The sequence below is a fragment of the Heptranchias perlo genome, unplaced genomic scaffold (genome assembly GCF_035084215.1).
Source record: "Heptranchias perlo isolate sHepPer1 unplaced genomic scaffold, sHepPer1.hap1 HAP1_SCAFFOLD_60, whole genome shotgun sequence".
In the NCBI taxonomy this organism is placed as follows: domain Eukaryota; kingdom Metazoa; phylum Chordata; class Chondrichthyes; order Hexanchiformes; family Hexanchidae; genus Heptranchias; species Heptranchias perlo.
In genome coordinates, this window is record NW_027139623.1 from 564276 (window position 1) to 585322 (window position 21047).

The 21047-nt window shown below is 46.4% G+C and overlaps 3 non-coding genes across 3 annotated transcripts; 2 read left to right on the forward strand and 1 right to left on the reverse strand.

Moving 5' to 3' along the window:
* Positions 1-72, forward strand: trnaa-cgc (transfer RNA alanine (anticodon CGC)). Its single transcript has one exon. It is a non-coding gene; the product is annotated as a tRNA-Ala (tRNA).
* Positions 73-3534: 3462 nt separating this feature from the next.
* Positions 3535-3606, reverse strand: trnaa-cgc (transfer RNA alanine (anticodon CGC)). Its single transcript has one exon. It is a non-coding gene; the product is annotated as a tRNA-Ala (tRNA).
* Positions 3607-4518: 912 nt separating this feature from the next.
* On the forward strand, positions 4519-4590 carry trnaa-ugc (transfer RNA alanine (anticodon UGC)). The gene has a single exon. It is a non-coding gene; the product is annotated as a tRNA-Ala (tRNA).
* Positions 4591-21047: the final 16457 nt, after the last annotated feature.

A 21047-nucleotide genomic window follows, 5' to 3' on the forward strand; every position in this document is an offset into this window, starting at 1 on the left:
GGGGATGTAGCTCAGTGGTAGAGCGCATGCTTCGCATGTATGTGGTCCTGGGTTCAATCCCCAGCATCTCCAACGCTATTTTTGCATCAGAATTACGCACGGAAAGGCGAATTTCCCTTTCTGAGCGCAGCGAGTTCCAACTTCTGAGGCTCCACAAACATTAAATTGTCCTGGAGCAGGACTTCATCTCACGGTCCCCTCAGCAGCTCAGCTCAAAACAGCCGCCGACTGACCAGAATTCAAAAGGAAAAGTGTTTGGGCATAGAACCTGAGACCTCATACACGCGAAGCATGCGGTTTATCATCTGAGCTCCATCACCAGATAATAACGACCTCCAACCAAGTGTGAAAGGAATGAGTGCCTCACTTTCCTAAGGCCACCCGAGGATTTACTGTGCTGAAAAGCATTTCCTCTTTTAAGCATAGGAGATACCTGAGGTCTGCGGACCTGATACTAGTATTTTAATTCCAGATTTTATTCAATTAATTCAATTTTTAATTAATTGAAATTGAATTCCCCAGCTGCCGTGGCGGGATTAATAGTCCAGGCCTCTGGATTCCTGGTCCAGTAAACTAACCACGATATTACCGTACCCGCTGGGTAAACAGAAGAAACCAGGTCTCGTCACTCAGAGAAATAAGAAAGGGAGCGTTGCGAAGAAAGTCTGTGAGAGAGGCGAGTCTCCTCGGGCTGTGCCGACCAGCATTTCTGTTTCAGGTCGCTGTTCTTCGAACTGCTCGCTGGACATTGCACCGTCACACATTCCGATCAGTCGGCGGCTGCTGTGAACTGAGCAGACCGTGAGATGAAATCCTGCCCAGGGGCAATTTAATGCTTGTGGATACTCAGAGGTGAGAATTCGCGGCACACCGAAATCAAGGTTCGCCTTTCTGTGGGTTATTGTGGTGAGAAAATAGTTTTGGAGATGCTGGGGATTGAACCCAGGACCTCATATATGCGAACCACGCGCTCTGCCACTGAGCTAAATCCGCAGATAGGAAAGCGATTCAACGAAGAGCTGATATCCTTCATTTTATGAGGCAACATAAGGCTTTATTTCGGGCTTCAATTCATCTCCATTTCTGCTCCAACCAGACAATTAAACATGAAGTTTGCGGACCTGATATAATTGTGGGTGAACGGAAGAAACCGGCCTCGGCACTCAGAGCAATGAGAAAGGGGGCGTTGAGAAGAAATGCTGGGAGAGGGGGAGAGACTCCTTTGGCTGTGCTGTTACCATCCTTCCGATTTCAGGGCACATTTTTCGAACGCTCCCGTTATCAGTCACTTTGCTTACGGTTGGACGGGACTAGAAATGCTCAGGCACATTGTGGCAGAGGCCGGCAAGAATATTTCGAGTCCCTCAGCTTCAGAGGAGGGTAAGGTGAGGCACAGACAGCATTGAGTATAATTTCACTATGGACGGATGCAGGACTTGCCCCAGGTGTGGTTTTGTGTTTAAAGATCACTTCACTGAAAACACCTTGACGATCTGGGGTTACAGACGGACATGATGGTCAGGAAAAGACCAGTTGGTTTATCAATCCTGTCCCACATGCCTGGAGCATCGTGACTGGACACTTCCTACCGACACCACCCGCCCCACCCACCGGAAACATGTAATCTCCTGGGAGCGGTGACAAACCAGGAAAAAATCCAGGGCCACGAAGGAAGGGAAATTCTGGGAAATTCCTCCTCGACTCGCTCAGGCGATCGAATCGAGTTCAGTGGATCACACTGACCATGTGTAGGTTAACTTTAAAACCACTCACCTTCTGTATGATGCGATCTCTGCCTCAGTCAAGAACTGGTCCAGATCCATCCAGATGGCCGAGAGTCAGCACCCACCGCACCAGCCGGCAATGCATTCCTGAGACTCAGTACTCTCTGGGAAAAGAAGAACCGCCGAACATACAGACTATTGCTACCTCTGTGTGGTCGAAAACGCCTGTCCGCTGCTCCTCCCCGATCTTTGAAACTGGAAATAATCCATCACGTTTCACACCCACCATGGGTAGCCTCATAATCAGTTTTTCTTTACTTGGTTAGTATAGGCTGCAGTCTGGGGATATTGCTCAGTGGTGGAGCGCATGTTTCGTATGTATGAGAGCTCTGGATTCAATCCCCAGCATCTCCAAAAATATTTTTTCATCAGAATGACGCACGGAAAGGTGAATGACGCTTTCTGAGCGCAGCGAGTTCCAACTTCTTAGGCTCCACAAGCATTCAATTGCCCCGGAGCAGGACTTCATCTCACGGTCCCCTCAGCAGCTCAGCTCACAGCCGCTGACTGACTGGAATGTGTGACGGTGCAATGTCGAGCGAGCAGTCCCAGCTCTTCTTTGACGCTGTGTCATTCATCCATCTCACTTTTTGATTCAGAGGTTGGATTTCAGCCTCGTCACTGACGAGTGGCAATTGTATTTTTTTTATTTCCGCTGACTTTTTTTTTGGAAAGTTCAAAGTAAAGAGGAGCAGAAACCCCGTGAACTGAAGCAGAGGTTGAAAATTGTGAGCACGTGTGACGACTGGGCATCGCGTTGTCCGGGAGAGACAGAGCGGGAAGCCCACTTTTGTTATTCTAAATTTGAAGTAGTTGCGGTGAGGGGATGTCGCTCAGTGGAAGAGCGTGAGGTCCCGGGTTCAATCCCCGACATCTCCAAACGCTTTATGTTTCGAATTTTGAAAAGACCCTCTTGTCCTCACCTCACCTTCACACACAAGGACAGGAAAGGGTTTCTTCATCTCGAGAAAAACCGAACGCTCTGCACACGATAAAATTCAATGGAAGCACGCACGCTCCTTTGAAATGGCTCCCATCCCGGGGCTGGAGAGCGGGCCCAGTAATAATAACAGGGAAAATAGGATCACGAGTCGGCAACAGTGACCTGAAACAGAAATGATGGCCGGCACAGCCCGAGGAGACTCACCTCGCCCCCAGACTTTCTTCGCAACGCTCCCTTTCTCATTTCTCTGAGTGACGAGACCTGGTTTCTTCTGTTTACCCAGCGGGTACGGTATTATTGTGGTTAGTTTACTGGACTGGTAATCCAGAGGCCTGGACTAATAATCCCGCCACGGCAGCTGGGGAATTCAATTTCAATTGATTAAAAATTGAATTAATTGAATAAAATCTGGAATTAAAATACTAGTATCAGGTCCGCAGACCTCAGGTATCTCCTATGCTTAAAAGAGGAAATGCTTTTCAGCACAGTAAATCCTCGGATGACCTTAGGAAAGTGAGGCACTCAGTCCTTTCACACTTGGTTAGAGGTCGTTATTATCTGGTGTTGGAGCTCAGTGATAGACCGCATGCTTCGCGTGTATGAGGTCTCAGTTTCTATGCCCAAGCACTTTACCTTTTGAATTCTGGTCAGTCGGCGGCTGTTATGAGCTGAGCTGCTGAGGGGACCGTGAGATGAAGTCCTGCTCCGGGACAATTTAATGTTTGTGGAGCCTCAGAAGTTGGAACTCACTGCGCTCAGAAAGCGAAATTCGCCTTTCCGTGCGTAATTCTGATGAAAAAATATTTTTGGAGAAGCTGGGGATTGAACCCAGGACCTCATACATGCGAAGCATGCGCTCTACCACTGAGCTACATCCCCAGATAAAATCAATAGATACCCAAGGAAAGAAGAACTGGTCATTCTCATTTTATGAGCCCGTCCAAGGTGGGTCTGCCACTTGATCGATTATTTGCAGATTCAAAGATTGGGGCGGAGCAGGGAACAGGCGTTTCGACGACACAGAGGTAAGAATAGTCTGGATGTCAGGCGGTTCTTCATTTCCCAGAGAGTAGTGAGTCTCTGGAATGCATTGCCGGCTGGTGTGGTGGGTGCTGACAAACGCCTGTTCCCTGCTCCTCCCCAATCTGTGAAACTGGGAATAACCCATCACGTTGCAGACCCACCTTGGGTCGTCTCATAAAATGAGGACAATCAGTTCTTCTTTCCTTGGGTATCTCTGTATTCCATCTGGGAATGTAGCTCAGTGGTAGAGCGCATGCTTTGCATGTGTGAGGTTTTGGGTTCAATCCCCAGCATCTCAAAAAATATTTTTTCACCAGAATTAAGCACGGAAAGGCGAATCGTTCTTTCTGAGCGCAGCGAGTTCCAACTTCTGAGGCTCCACAAGCATTAAATTATCCCGGAACAGGAGTTCATCTCACGGTCCCCTCAGCAGCTCAGCTCATTGTCGCCGCCGGATGACCGGAATGTGTGACAGTCCAAAGCCGAGCGAGCAGTCCCAGCTCTTGTTTGACGCTGTGTCATTCATCCATCTCACTTTATGATTCAGAGGTTGGATGTCAGCCTCGTCACTGACTATTGGCATTTTGATGTTTTTTATTTCCGCTGACTTTTTTTTGGAAAGTTCAAATTAACGAGGAGCAGAAACCCCGTGAACTGAAGCAAATGTTGAACATCGTAAGCACGTGGAACGACTGGGCATCGCGTTGTCCGGGAGAGACAGAGCGGGAAGCCCACTTTTTTATTCTAAAGTGGAAGCCGTGTTATTGCGGGGATGTAGCTCAGTGGTAGAGCGCATGCTTTGCATGCATGAGGTCCCGGGTTCAATCCGCGGTATCTCCAAACGCTTTATGTTTCACATTTTGAAAAGATCTTCTTGTCCTCACCTCACCTTCACACACAAGGACAGGAAAGGGTTTCTTTCCCTCGAGAAAAACCGAACGCTCTGCACACGATAAAATTCAATGGAAGCACGCACGCGCCTTTGAAATGGTTCCCATCCCGGGGCTGGAGAGCGGGCCCAGTCATAATAACAGATAAAATAGGATCACGAGTCTGCCATTCGGCCCTCCGAGCCTGCTCCGCCATTATGTATAATCATGGCTGATCCTCCATCTCAATACCACATTCCCGCTCTCTCTCCATACGCTTTGATGCCTTCTGTGTGTATAAATCTGTCTTCTTAAATATATTCAGTGACTTGGCCTCCACAGCCTTCTGTGAGAGAGAATTCCACAGGTTCACCACCAGCTGAGTGAAGAAATAGATTATTCCCAGTTTCACAGAAGCAGCGGAGAGGCGTTCAGACTACACAGAGGTAGGAATAGTCTGGATGTAAGGCGGTTCTTCTTTTCCCAATTGTAAACAATTTAACAACACCAAGTTATAGTCCAACAAATTTATTTTAAATTAAATACCACAAGCTTTCGGAGGCTTCCTCCTTCGTCAGGTGTGGAAATGGTGTGGAAATGATATTTTCGAATACTTCGCATTTGAAAAACACAGAAAAATGCCTGGTGATTACTGCCCGTTGCCAAGGCAATCACAGTGAGCAGACAGAAAGGTGTCACCTAAAAGGCCACTGAATATACAAACCCCCCCAAAAAAGAGAGAGAGAGAGAGAGAAGGAAGACAGTCAATGACTCGTTATATTAAAAACTGATAACATTTGTTCGCTGGTGGGGTTACGTGTAGTGTGACATGAACCCAAGATCCCGGTTGAGGCCGTCCTCATGTGTGCGGAACTTGGCTATCAATTTCTGCTCGACGATTTTGTGTTGTTGTGTGTCTCGAAGGCCGCCTTGGAGTATGCTCACCCGAAGGTCGGTGGCTGAATGTCCATGACTGCTGAAGTGTTCCCCGACAGGGAGAGAACCCTCCTGTTTGGCGATTGTTTCCCAGTGAGTAGTGAGTCTCTGGAATGCATTGCCGGCTGGTGTGGTGGGTGCTGACTCTCTCTTTGCCTTCTGGATGGATCTGGACCAGTTCTTGACTGAGGCAGAGATCGCATCATATAGAAGGTGAGTGGTTTTACAGTTAACATACACATGGTCAGTGTGATCCACTGAACTCGATTCGATCGCCTGAAGGAGTCGGGGAGGAATTTCCCAGAACTTCCCCTCCTTATTGGCGCTGGATTTGTTTCTCGTTTGTCGCCGCTCCCAGGAGATTACATGTTTCCGGTGGGAGGGGCTTGTGTTGTCGGTCGGAAGTGTCCAGTCACGATGCTCCAGGCATGTGGGGCAGGATTGATGAACCAACTGGTCTTTTCCTGACCATCATGTCCGTCTGTAACCCAGATCGTCAAGGTGTTTTCAGTGAAGTGATCTTTGAACACAAAACCACACCTGGGGCAAGTCCTGCATCCGTCTATAGTGAAATTATCCTCAATGCTGTCTGTGTCTCACCTTACCCTCCTCTGAAGCTCAGGGACTCGAAATATTCTTGCCGGCCTCTGCCACAATGTGCCTGAGGATTTCTAGTCCCGTCCAACCGTAAGCAAAGTGACTGATAACGGGAGCGTTCGAAAAATGTGCCCTGAAATCGGAAGGATGATTAGAGAACATACAAAGGAGACTCTCCCCCTCTCCCACCCTTTCTTCTCAACGCCCCCATTCTCATTCCTCTGAGTGCCGAGATCTGGTTTCTTCCGTTCACCCACAATTACATCAGGTCCGCAAACTTCATGTTTAATTGTTTGGTTGGAGCAGAAAAAGAGATGAATCGAAGACCAAGAAAAAAACTTATGTGCCTCATAAAATGAAGGAGATCAGCTCTTCGCTGGAATTCGCTTGTGTCTGGGGATGTAGCGCGTGCTTTGCTTATATGAGGTCCTGGGTTCAATCCCCAGCATCTCCAAAGTTATTTTTTCACCAGAATTACCCACAGAAAGTCAAACCTTGATTTCGGTCCGCCGCGAATTCTAATATCCGAGGCTCCTCAGGCATTAAGGCTGAGGGGACCGTGAGATGAAGTCCTGCTTCGGGACAATTGAATGTTTGTCTCTGAAGTTGGAACTCGCTTCCCTCTGAAAGCCCGATTCGTCTTTCCGTGGGACATTCTGGTGTAAAAAACGGTGGAGGTGTTAGATATTGAACCCAGAAATATATACACGCAAAGCAGGCGCTATACCACTGAGCGACAACCCCGAATCCAATAGACCTCTAACCAAGGGTATAAGGACTGAGTGTTCACTGTCTTAAGACCACCCAATTATTTACTGCGCTTAAAATCATCTCCTCTTGTTCTTCAAGCAGACAACAGCCACGTAGTCAGGGAGCGGACGGTTGGACGAGACTAGAAATTCTCAGGCACATTGTAGTCGAGGCCTGCGAGAATAGTTCGCGTCCTTGAGCTTCAGAGGAGAATAATGCCAGAAGCAGAAACATTGAGACTCGTTTCACTAAAGACAGACGCAGGACATGCCCCAGGTGTGAGTTTGTGTGAAGATCGCTTCATTGAAAAGACCTTGACGAGCTGGGGATGTGGACGAAAAAACGGAAATGACGGGCAGTAAACGACCAGCTGGTCCATCAAGACTGCCCCTCACTCATGATGGCTGGAGCATCATTACTGACACTAACTCCCCCTCACCCCGCCCGCAGCCATGGGATATCCTGGGAGAGGTAAAGATCCTGAGAAAAAGCCAGAGCCTTTAAGTGATACAATACACTGGAAAATTCCTCCCCGACCCCCTCAGGTGATCTATGAAGATCACATGGATTTTACGGATGTTAACTGCAAATCCTCTTACCTTTTATATGTTACGACCCCAGCTGAAATCTGGTCCAGCTCCCTGGAGAAGGCAGACAGAGAGTCAATACCCACCATATTAGCAAGCAACGCATTCCAGAGGCTTACTACTCACTGGGAAAAGAAGAACTGCCCAACATGCATCCTATTCCTACCTCTGTGCAGTCTGAATTCTTGTCCCAGATCCTCCCCAATCTGTCAAAGTGGAATAATCTCTCACTGGGCCCGCAATCCAGACCTGGGTTCGGAACCATTGATACGGAGCGTGCGCTCTTCCATTGAATGCTATCCTGTGCCGAGCATTAGGTTTGTCTCGAGATAACGAAAGTCTCGCCTGTCCTTGTGTTTAAAGGTGAGGCGAGTCCAAGAGGATCGTTTCACAATTGTATCCAAAATTCGAAACATAAACAGTGAACAACATAGTAGCAGACTTCAGGAGGACGTAGGCAGACTGACAAAATGGGCAGACACATGGCAGTTGCAATTTAATGCGGATAAGTGTGAATTGATGCACTTTTGGAGGAACCACGTGTGGAGGCAGTAGCATCAAAATGGTACTATTTTGAGGGGGTGGAAGAGCAGAGGGACCTGGGCGTGGAAATTCACCAATCTTTGAAGGTGACAGGGCAAGTTGATAAATGGTCCTATTTTCAGTGGATCCAAGAGCAGAGGGGCCTGGGTGTGCATATTTACAAATCGTGGTAGGTGACAGGGCCAGTTGATTCGGTGGTTAAGAAAGTGAATGGGACACTTGGCTTTCTAAATAGTGGCATTGAAAACAAACACAAGGAAGTCACGCTGAACTGGTTAGGCCTCAGCTTGAGTGTTGTGTACAATTCTGGACAGTGCACTTTAGGAAAGATGGCAAGGCCTTGGAGAGGATACAGAGGAGCTTGATCAGGATGATGCCAGGGAAGAGGGACTTCAGTTATGTGGAGAGGTTGGAGAATTTGGGTTTGTTCTCCTTGGAGCAGAGAAGCTTAAGGGGAGACCTAATAGAGGTATTCAAAATAATGAGGGGTTTGGGCAGCCAAATAGGGAGAATCTGTTTTCGATGACAAGTGGGTTAGTAACGAACGGTCAGAGATTTAAAATAATTGGCAAAAGAACTGGAGCGGCAATGAGGAGAAATGTTTTCCCATCCTCGCTGGTAAAAACAAGCTGCTGGAACTTTTCACTCTCTCTCCTTTCCCTCTCTCTCTTTCTCATGGTTCAAACAAACTGATGCTGCAGCATCTGAAGTTTACGACAGTTTCCCACAGACTTTCAATTCCGAGCTCGGCAGCTGTCTTAACTTTAACCTCGCCGCTTACCTCAGTGCAAGTACATCGTCTCAGTTAGACTTCTAAACAATCTGAAGCAATAATAAAACCTTTTGAACTTGTTCAATCTTCTCAGAATGCAGTCTTGAACAGTCAAGTCTAACAGTTCTGTGTTCCATCCTGTGTTGAACCAAACTCTGCTCCTTTAGCAAGTGAAAGATCCATATTGAAAAGTCCAAAATCCTTCACGAGGTAACCATATATTTAATCAAGTGTTTATTATGAGCCTGAACTCGTATCAGGCTTCTGTGTGGGGGAACACGTGGGCAACAGTGACAACACTACTATAAGGTTTCGATTGGCTGTTAGAAGCAAATGCACTGAAAATGTACAACTCATAGAAATAACTACTTGCATTTAAACAGCGCATTTAACCCCCCCCCCGCCCCATAGATAATTAGACCAATCCAATTTACTGAGGTATAATCAGACAAATATGGAACTCCAGCTGAAGAAGAAGATATTCGGCGCCATGAGAAAATCATGACACAAGAGATGGCTTTGATGGAAGGTCTGAAAGAAGGAAAGGACTTGCCTTTATACAGCGCCTTTCAAGACCCCCAGACGTCCCAAAATGCTTTACAGTCAATGAAATGCACTTTGAAGTGTAGTCATTGTGGTAATGTGGGAAACGCGCCAGCAAATTTGCACACAGCAAGCTCATACAAACTGCAATGAGATAAATGACCAGAAAATCGGTTTCAGTTATGTTAGTTGAGGGATAAATATTGCCCAGGTCAATGGGGAGAACTCCTCTGTTTATTCTCGAATATTGCCGTGTGATCTGTTATATCTACCTGAGAGGGTAGATGGGCCGTCCGTTTAACGCGTCTTACGTAAGTCGATATCTCCGACAGTGCAGTGCTGCCTCAGTACTGCACTGTAGTGTCAGCTTGGATTATGTGTTCAAGTCTCTGGAGTGGGACTAAAACTCACAACTTTCCAACTCAGAAGCGAGACCGCTACCACTGAGCCATGCCTGATACCAGAAAGGGGTAGAGGGAGATGGAGGGGCATAGGGAGGGCATTCTGGAGCGTGGATATGGCTGAAGGCACGGCTGTCAAAAGTAGAGCAAATTAACTGTGGATGCACAAGCGCGTGAGGTGGGGGAATGGCTGCAGGGCTGGAGGAGGTTACAGAGATAGGGAGGTATTTGGCATTGGCTGCAGGGCTGGAGGAGGTTACAGAGATAGGGAGGGGTGAGGCCCTAGTGGATTTAAGTGCAAGGAACAATAAAAAATAAACTACAGGCTTCGGAGACTGGAAGCCAATGCAGGTCAGTAAGGACTGGGTGATTGGTGAGGGACTCACCAATCAAAAAGAGAGGGTTGGAGATGGAATCAGTGGCAAGGATGTGGAGATTGGGAGGGGGTCAAAGATCTTGACTTCACAATTTTTAACTGGTGTAAATTATGGCTCCTCCAAAACAGAATGCTGCTATGACAACACAAAGACATTGGAAGGGTCAAGAGAGGCGGTGGTTTTGTCAGCGTAAAGCTGAAAGCTGGTCCATGTCTGCGGACAATGTCACCAAAGGGCATCATGCAGATGAGGAAGAGGAGGGAGCAAAGGATTGAACCTTTAGAGACATCAGATATAACGGTGATAGGGTGGGAAGAGAAGCTTCTCCTGGCTATGATCAGATAGGTGAGTGGAACCAAGCGAGGGATATCCGACCAAAAGAGGCCAATGATCGATGAATGAGGAGGTCACGGGTGGGTTTCCTGTAGGTGTGGAGGAGAGGGCGGAGATGGGGAGGGGTGGGCCATGGAGGGATTTAAACCCCATGCTGAAAATGTTAAACGTCAGGCAATCGGGAAGTGGGATTCAGTGAGGGTAATGGGGCCAAGAAGGACCTGGTGCTGGTTGGAAGGAGGAGGCTGAATGACCGGACAGGCGTGCATTGGAGGAATGGAGTCTGGAGGGTCAGAGACATTAATGAGGGTTTGAATGGCAATATGCTGAGGAAGGAATGGAGGCGGCTGAGGGAAGCACGGGGCCTTTGTGATGGAGGTCAAATCGGGTCATGAGCTCAGCTCGGGGTTGCACGGGAACAATTTTACTGCAGCCTTCAACCAATATAAAATAAACGGGTAAATATCTGCAGGAAAATAACGGAGAGAGGAATGGCAATGAAACTCTTTCAGTGACCCCTGAAATCACGCACAGTCCTAAGCGTGACCTTGAACTGTCCCCGTGTCAGAGACTCAAAATACATATTTTAACTGGGAAACTGCAGGTACATAGTGAAACGGGTCTGCTTTTGTCCTTGGATTCAGTGTAGACGCGGTGAAATCTGTAAAATTTATAAATGAATGGGCAGGAGTGAACATAAGAACATAAGAACATAAGAACATAAGAAATTGGAGCAGGAGTAGGCCAATCGGCCCCTCGAGCCTGCTCCGCCATTCAATAAGATCATGGCTGATCTGATCCCAACCACAAATCTAAAGAACACAAGAAGTCGGAGCAGGACCCGGCCAAACAGCCCCTGGGCCCTCTCCGCCACCCACAGGGCATTGACCGATCCGAACTCAGCTTCATGTCCAATTTCACGCCCGCTCCCCATAACCCCTAATTCCCTTTACTTCTAGGAAACTGTCTATTTCTGTTTTAAATTTATCTAATGATGTAGCTTCCACAGCTTCCTGGGGCAGCAAATTCCACAGACCTACTACCCTCTGAGTGAAGAAGTTTCTCCTCATCTCAGTTTTGAAAGAGCAGCTCCTTATTCTAAGATTATGCCCCCTAGTTCTACTTTCACCCATCTTTGGGAACATCCTTACTGCATCCACCCGATCAAGACCCTTCACAATCTTATATGTTTCAATAAGATCGCCTCTCATTCTTCTGAACTCCAATGAGTAGAGTCCCAATCTACTCAACCTCTCCTCATATGTCCGCCCCCTCATCCCCGGGATTAACCGAGTGAACCTTCTTTGTACTGCCTCGAGAGCAAGTATGTCTTTTCTTAAGTATGGAGACCAAAACTGTATGCAATATTCCAGGTGCGGTCTCACCAATACCTTATATAACTGCAGCAATACCTCCTTGTTTTTATATTCTATCCCCCGAGCAATAAAAGCCAACATTCCGTTGGCTTTCTTGATCACCTGCTGCACCTGCATACCAACTTTTTTGATTTTCTTGCACTCGGACCCCCAGATCCCTTTGTACTGCAGTACTTTCCAGTCTCTCGCCATTAAGAAAATAACTTGCTCTCTGATTTTTCCTGCCAAAGTGCATAACCTCACATTTTCCAATATTATATTGCATCTGCCAAATCTCCGCCCACTCACCCAGCCTGTCTATATCCCCTTGCAGGTTTTTTTGTCCTCCTCACTCTCTACTTTCCCTCCCATCTTTGTATCATCTGCAAATTTTGATATGTTGCACTCGGTCCCCTCCTCCAAATCGTTAATATAGATTGTAAAGAGTTGGGGACCCAGCACCGACCCCTGTGGAACACCACTGGTTACTGGTTGCCAGTCCGAAAATGAACCATTTATCCCAACTCTCTGCTTCCTGTTCGATAACCAATCCTCCACCCATGCCAGAATATTACCCCCAATCCCGTGATTTTTTATCTTAAGTAATAATCTTTTATGTGGCAACTTGTCGAATGCCTTCTGGAAGTCTAAATACACTATGTCCACTGGTTCCCCTTTATCCACCCTGTACGTTATATCCTCGAAGAACTCAAGCAAATTTGTCAGACATGACTTCCCCTTCATAAAGCCATGCTGACTTTGTCCTATTAAATTATGCTTATCTAAATGTTCCGTTACTGTCTCCTTAGTCAATACAATTATATGAAAACTGCAAATGGAGCCGCTCATGATTGTTGGACCAGTCCTTTATGAGCACAGCTTTTAACTTTATTCCTGAGAGAGGTCTCATTAAGATAATGTGCTGGACTTTGAGATGTTTGTGATATATTCTCGTCATTATTTACATGGGAGACAAAGCTGCTGATGTAATGTGTTTGTTCAGGTGACTGTAACTAATAGCAATGATCAGGGGTATAACCGTGTCAGTGGAGATTAATCCCCTGTATAAATTAAGCTCGTTGCAATGTATCAGCCCAGAGTGCCTTCTGGAGCTGCGGTTTTCAGATCAACAGAAGTCACCGCTTCTCACAGAAATGGAATATCCAGTATTGTTGCAGATCGAACGCATTTACTATCCTGTTCTTGCAGCCATTGGAGTTCCAGGTAAGCCGTCATCTCATCTGTGAATATTGCAAATCGGTGTTAACTGTGCTGCTGTATTTGGCTAATTATTCTTTCTCCCACTATGTTTTGCGCAGTCACCTCTTCTCTTATATCAGTTGAATGATGGAAGGTTTAAAGTCTCTGCTCTTTCAGTCTTGCAGGAGCTGCATTATATCTGTAATGAACATTGTATATCCAACCCTTGCACTGTTACTGGATTGTTCTCTGTACTGAATATATTGTTGAATAATGGTATGTCATTAAATTCAAAACGCTTGGTCTTGTAGGAGCTGCATTATATCTATTATAGGAACATAGGAGCAGGAGTAGGCCATTCAGTCCCTCGTGCCTGCTCCGCCATTCGATCAGATCATGGCTGATCTATGATCTAGCTCCATATACCTGCCTTTGGCCCATATCCCTTAATACCTTTGGTTGCCAAAAAGCTATCTATTTCACGTTTAAATTTAGCAATTGAGCTAGTATCAATTGCCGTTTGCGGAAGAGAGTTCCAAATCTCTACCACCCTTTGTGTGTCGCAATGTTTTCTAATCTCGCTCCTGAAAGGTCTGGCTCTAATTTTTAGACTGTGCCCCCTACTCCGAGAAACCCCAACCAGCGGAAATAGTTTCTCTCTATCCACCCTATCCGTTCCCCATATTATCTTATAAACTTCGATCAGATCACCCCTTAACCTTCTAAACTCTAGAGAATACAACCCCAATTTGTGTAATCTCTCCTCGTAATTTAACCCTTGGAGTCCGGGTATCATTCCAGTAAACCTACGCTGCACTCCCTCCAAGGCCAATATGTCCTTCCGAAGGTGCGGTGCCCAGAATTGCTCACAGTACTCCAGGTGTGCTCTAACCAGGGTTCTGCATGATTTTATGATCTTTGCATATCCAACCCTGGCATTGTTACTGGATTATTCTGTGCACTGAATTTATTGTGGAATAATGGTCTACCCTTCAAACGGTCGGACCTGTAGCAATTGCATTTTATCTATAGTGAACGTTGTTTATCCAACCCTGGCTTTGTTACTCGATTATTCTCTGCACTTGAAGCATTGGAATCAGATGTCTGGGCTAAGAGCTGGCATCAGACCATCAGGAGCTGTTAACAGTTTCATGTTGTGGAACTAATCTGACCTGGAATTTTTTTCATCAATGTGTTTTCAGTGATTGGTAATGAGACAGCTCACGGTCTCAGTGTTAGAAGGAGGCAGCGCAATGTCCTCCCCCCACAATAACATGGTTCAGTTTAACTGGGATTTCAATGTATTTATTAGTTATCACTCTTATGAAATATTATTTCATTGTGTGTGTATCTGAAGAAGCTCCAGAGTTCTGGTTACTGAACTGAGTTTGCTGCTGATTCTTTCACATCTCATTCTCTGCTTCACTGTCGATGAATTCACTGTAAAATGCAATGTTTTGAGGTTATTTTGTATCAGTTTGCACTTTATCTGTTGGAATCATGAGCCCTTCTATTTATCTGTAGATTTTTTGCAGCGGTGATGTTGGCGTTTTGTTAATTGAACAATGCCGCCATCTAACGCTTTACTTTGTAATTCAGGAGAAGGAATTTCAATTATTGTGAGGTGTGTCTGGAAGAGGCATTCGATTCTCTTCATTCCTTACATTGTAGATGAAGTGAACAGTGTAGGTGAACAGGTGGAGACTTGAATGATCTGTAGAAACATTAAACTGTTCACAGAGGCTTCACCATTGAACAAACTGACATTAAGAATAGGATCGTTGGAACACGGGGCTGGTGAAGAGAAAGCAGGCGCAGGAAGTTAGGATTTACTCGGGTGTGAAAAGCGACATTGAGAAAGAGAGTAGAGAGAGTGCGGAGAGACAGAGCGGAACGATCGAGAACGCGACTGAGAAGGAAAACGAGAAGGGAGGTGGAGAAGGGACGGGAGAGAAAGAGACAGAGAGAGACACACAAACACAGAGAATGAGATGTGGAGAGAGGGGGAACGGCAGCGTTGAGAATAATTCATCGGAATGAACTGCTGAAACTTCCAGTATAATTATGAAGATGAAATGTGAATTGAAAGTGTTATCAGGATGTTGTCAGATTGTGAGAGTTTTATTGTACTCTCTCCGGGTGTGTTTATCGCTATCAGGTCCTCAGTCTGTTTATGTGAATGTTCCTTTTACTTGTTTACTGATTGAATATATAAACATAATTGAAATGTATTTAAATAATAAAATCAGTGATTTCTTGATCGCATTGATTTATTAGGATATTGTACTCGAGAAGCTATATGTCAACTTAGTTCAATAAAGAACGAGGCTAACTTAAAGAATACATTCGAGTTTAATTGCAATTGAATGTGCAAAGTAAATTTATTGAAACATTATGTAACCAACGAGCTGTTCCCTGACACCAATAACCACGGACGTTAAAAGTTGAATTTATTAATTGCTTTGTGTTACTGAGACCTGTAGACTTGATTTCCCCTAACACTCTGTTGCAGTCTGTCCTTGCGAATCCCCGCCTCTCCTCCCACTCTCATCTCATCTGTTGCTTCAGTTTATCCTCTTTCCCAAACCAACTGCTCCTGACTCCCCCCGCCCCCTCCGACGTGTCATTTTTCTTTGTCTCCCTCCCAATTTCAATCACTGGCTCCGCCTCCAGCTGCCTTTTCCATGCGTATTCGAAGTTTCAAACTCACCGACTCGGATCTCGGTCTTTCCCGTTTTGAGCCAGCTCCTGTCAGCTCTCTCAACCCAGAGCAACAAATTACCAGCACCTCCCCCTGTCTCCTTACCTTCCCGACCCTCGCTCACTTTCCCGTCCATCAGGAGCCCAAATCTGGATTTCACCCGTTGGATTCCCACTCAGTAAAACACCTCCCACTTTCCCACCGGCACTGCCCCCTCACTCGGCTCCTCCAGTGGATCCGATGCTCACTTTGTTAACTTTCTGTATCAATTTCACAATTCCTTATTGATCATTGTATTTAAAAACATTTCTCTGTCCGAAAGCGCTGCCCAGGTCAGTAAATCAGTTTCCACCGTTTGATGCAGCAACAAAGCTGGAAATTTCACCCTGATCCTCTCAAACTGCTGCTTTGTCTCCAGGTCTGATCAGTAATTTCTCTCCTTCCGTTTCTCTCTCTTACAGTTAACTTTGTGGCGATTGTGATCCTGTCCCGAGGAAAGTGCGGACTCTCCAAATGTATCACTCGCTACCTGGTGGGAATGGCGGCGGCCGATCTCCTGGTCGTTATCACTGATGTCATAATGTGGCACATTGCTGATATTTATTTCCCAGTTTCATTCTTGACCATTACCCCCGTGTGTCGTTTCATTTTCTTCCTGATTCTAACAGCCACGGCGGCCTCTGTCTGGTTCACAGTGGTTTTCACCTTTGATCGATTTGTGGCCATTTGTTGTCAGAAGCTGAAAACTAAATATTGCACCGAGAAAACAGCGGCTGTTGTTATCGGGGTGGTGAGTGCGCTGAGCTGTTTACTAAGCATTCCCTGGTACTTTGCAGTAGACCCGGAATATATAATGGACAATGTACCCCGGGGTTGTGTCTTCAAACCTACATTTTTCACTTCACCCACATTTGCTGCGTTTGACTTGTTTAATCTTGCATTAATGCCTTGTCTCCCATTCATTCTGATTTTACTGTTCAATGTTCTCACCGCCAGGCACGTTTTAGCGGCCAATAGAGTCCGCAGGGGTCTCCGGGGCCGCAGCAATGGAGAGAATCACAATGATCCAGAGATGGAGAACCGAAGGAAATCCATTATTTTACTCTTCTGTATATCAGGCAGTTTTATATTGTTATGGAGCGCAGAAGTTTTTTATTTTATCTCTCTGCGTGTAACAAACGCCCAGTACTATACGGCCAGTGACATTGAGTCAGCCGGATTGATGCTTCAACTTCTCAGTTCCTGCACCAACACGTGTATTTATGCTGTGACCCAGACGAAATTCAGAGAGGAGCTGAAGAACGGGCTGAAATACCCACTGAATCTAATTGTTACATTTTTTAAATATAGAAACATCTGAATACATTTCCTCAAAAATTAAAGTCCATTCGAGTAGGTTTTCACGTTTTTCGGTGGCATAAGACGGGCGGTAGGCAATCGGGCGCCCTTTATTAACCACGCCTGATTTTACTCTCCATTGACATCAATGAGTTCACTGAAGTAACTGATATCAATCTAATACTTCACATAAATTTGGAAATACCAGACAGAAATTATAATTTATCAAACAAATGCGGTGTTGTGAAATTATACAAGATGTGATTCTAACATGACATTTTTTGCTGTTATTAGTCTGGAAATAATATGATTTCAATATTAACTGTTTAATCCTGAAATGAATAAAATCAAAACCTCCTTTTCGGTTGATGATTATTTCCCATCACACACACTGCCCGGTGGGATGGACTGAGGTTGAGCTGTCAGGGTCAGACAGCGTCCTGTTCATTGGGACATTTGTTTTGACCAGAACAGAATAATAATGGACCAACACCCGGACCGTTACTAATTGGTAAAATATTAATGTAATTTCAAACTCCAGTGGGGAGTTCCGGAGATCGTTTCCTCTCTGACCTGTTGTGCAGCAATGTTTACTCACTGCAGGGAGTTTAATGGGACATGAGGCTGGACCTGGTTACACAAATCTATAAGGAAACCCCCATGTCCATTTTCGAGAGGATCAGGAAGCGGGAGATTTCTCACGGCCGCAGCAGGCCAAGGGAAAGCTTAACGGCTCATCCTTTCTCCAAAAAATATGAGTTAAAAAGATACTTCTCAGTGTTCTGGACCAGTCAATGCCCATCGAAAGGGCGGCACCTCCAACCATTTGTACCCAACATTAAATTAAGTTCCGCGTAAGTCATAATACACTGATTTACATGTAACACGTGGCCTGACCGGAAACAGGTGGGTGTTGATCAGGCCGCTCTTCTCAGGACCCGACCCACGATGGCGGAGGCAGGAACGACAGTATTAAAGGGGCGGTAAGTGACCTGACATCATTTACTAGCCTCATCCACCCCATTTCCGCCAGGCCGAGATACATAAAATCGGCCACACCTTTCCTGACCTACGCCCTAGTATTAATCTTCGAACCCCACAAGTCGTGCTTTGTCTCAAACTGCATCCGTTCACATCACGTGGAGGGAAATTTCCACCATTGCTGGGGACTGAAATGGGAGAGCGGATCACCCGCCCCTTATAGAACCGGCCCGATTTTAAATTCAGCTGCGTCAGTTTACAGCCCAAGCACTGAAGGTGAAATTACCCTCTACGTCTCTGACCGCAAGGTTCGGCAGGTGTGTGAAAGGCATCAGGCAGTGTTTTCCAAACACTGACATGAACGTGGGCGAATGGTTCAGTGTATTCGGGTAAAAGGTGATAACCCCCTCTATAGAGACAGGACCCCCTATCTGAGAGAGGCAGTGGAGAGCTTGCGAACGACAAAAATAAGTTTAGAGCACCAGGGCTGTTCAGGAAATTATGGTGTATCAGGGGGGAACTCTGTGCAAATCAAATGGTGCTTTGTGAGCAACAGATAATTACAAGCAATGAATCAAATATACTCCAACAATTAGTCCTATTTTGGCCTCATACCCAGAGATGTTAGTCAAGCTGATCGATCGGTCTCATTGGTATTCGGTGAGAGATATCTCGAATGGTCCATCGGTCTCACTGGTATTCGGTGAGAGATATCTCGAATAGTCCATCGGTCTCACTGGTATTCGGTGAGAGATATCTCGAACGGTCCATTGGTCTCACTGGTATTCGGTGAGAGATATCTCGAACGGTCCATCGGTCTCACTGGTATTCAGTGAGAGATATCTCGAATGGTCCATCGGTCTCACTGGTATTCGGTGAGAGATATCTCGAACGGTCCATCGGTCTCACTGGTATTCGGTGAGAGATATCTCGAATGGTCCATCGGTCTCACTGGTATTCGGTGAGAGATATCTCGAATGGTCCATCGGTCTCACTGGTATTCGGTGAGAGATATCTCGAATGGTCCATCGGTCTCACTGGTATTCAGTGACAGATATCTTGAACGGGTTCTGGAATCTCCCGCTCTAACCCGATTCACAGTGCAAATTCGCCTTTACTTTCGAAGGACAGCAGCACACTGGGACCGTCCTCCCTCAACGTTCCCACAACAGCCCCGCTATTTTCCCTGCTCACATGAAAGGAGCTTCGACAGGGCCGCGAATCCCTGGGCTGTCATCCAATATGTGGATGAAATCCTAATGCAGACCGAGACACGGGAAGATCCCCTGCGAATGGTGAGTGAGGCTTTCCATCGACTGGAGTCCTCTGGACTTAGGATCAATGTCACTAAGCTGCAGTTGATGAAACCTCAGATCACGTTCCTTGGTGTCATCGTAGAGGCAGTGTCCCGGTCTATGGACCAGGATAAAGTCAAGGTTATCACCTCCTTACCACGGTCCACTGATGAGACCTCCCTGCACTCGTTTCTGGGTATGACAGGATTGTGTGGGGATTGTATCTCTGACTATACAGAAATTGCTGCTCCCCTATATGGGCTACTTCAGGAAGGAGTTGAATGCCAGTGAACGGAGAGCCACACCAACACCATCACCACCCTTAATACTAGACTTGTTACTGTTCCAATGCTTGCCGCCCCCATTATACAAAGTACTGTGCCCTTTACCCCTTCCCCATCAGAGAGTTCCGTCACCATGCTTGGGCCAGTCTATCATGGTAAGACTAATCCCATTAATTTTACATCAACTCGTCTCCAGGGAGCTGAGCTAATCTACACAGAATGAGAGAGGCAGGTACTTCCACTGTATTGCGCCCTCTCTAAGTCCCTCCACATCATTGGAGGTCAGAAGGTTAAAGTTTACACCCATCACAGTCCAGGGCTTTTCCAAACAAAAGACCGAATTAAAGACGTAAATGTGTCTAGTGCCCGAATCACTGATTGGCCCGAATCACTGATTGGCCGCCTTGTTCACCGAGACCCTCGAGGTCCCACCAGCAGAAGGTGTTCGGAGATTTTTTAGTGACCCGGATCCAAAAAGGTTTAAATCCCACAGAAAGTAGTCAAGTTCCAAATTTGAGCCAAGATAGTTATATAAAGGGGTGGTTCAAGGGAACTTCAGATGAGTGTAAATTGAAACGCTGCAGCTCTGCCTGTTACAACCACAAACCGTGTAATCAAATGGAGCAAGTTTGGGGTTTGATACCAAAGGTAGTGACAGTCCCCACACTGAGAAGGTTGGGTCTGGCCACGCTGGCCGAGCAGATGCAGGATGTCTCGTCCAGCTAGACCGTACCCCACCACTTGTCGTGAAGTTAACCCTTTATACAACAAGGCCATCAAACAGTGAACGGCACAGAATGTTTTGAGTGTCCTGCAGGGAAAGAGGAGGGTAGATCCGGTTGGTCAGTTCTCTGATCAGACGGTTGAAACTATTTAGTGGAACGTCTTATCGCCGGAACTGACCAACAGGCACCAGGAATTAGCCTGAATGGTGGTGAGAAGGGCCCTCCCAGTGCCGTCTTTCCAGCACACAGCATCTCAGCGCCACCGTGAGCTTCCCACGAGGTTGCAGGGGGGCGAGACCATCGTCTATCTCCTGGGGGACTGCCCCTCCCTGCAGAATGTGTGGAGAGAGATGCGTTGGTATCTGTCCTGGTTCATCCCCAATAGCTCGGTGACACAGGACGCCGTGCTCTATGCGCTGTTTTCCAGGACGCAAACTGAGACAGATATCAACTGCTGCTGGAAGATCATCAACTCGGTGAAGGAGGTCCTTTGGACCACCAGAACCCTGCTGGTCATCCAGCTGAAGGAGCTGTCCACGACTAAGTCTTGCCCACTGACACACTCCAATGTCCAGGAATAAGTGTTGTGGGACATATTGAAGTGAGGTGCGGCCGATGCAAAGGCTCTATGGGGAAAGGCCACCGTATAAGGCCATTTCACCTTGTATTGTACTGCACGTATTAGAAGATATGTACTGTGTTTTGAAATG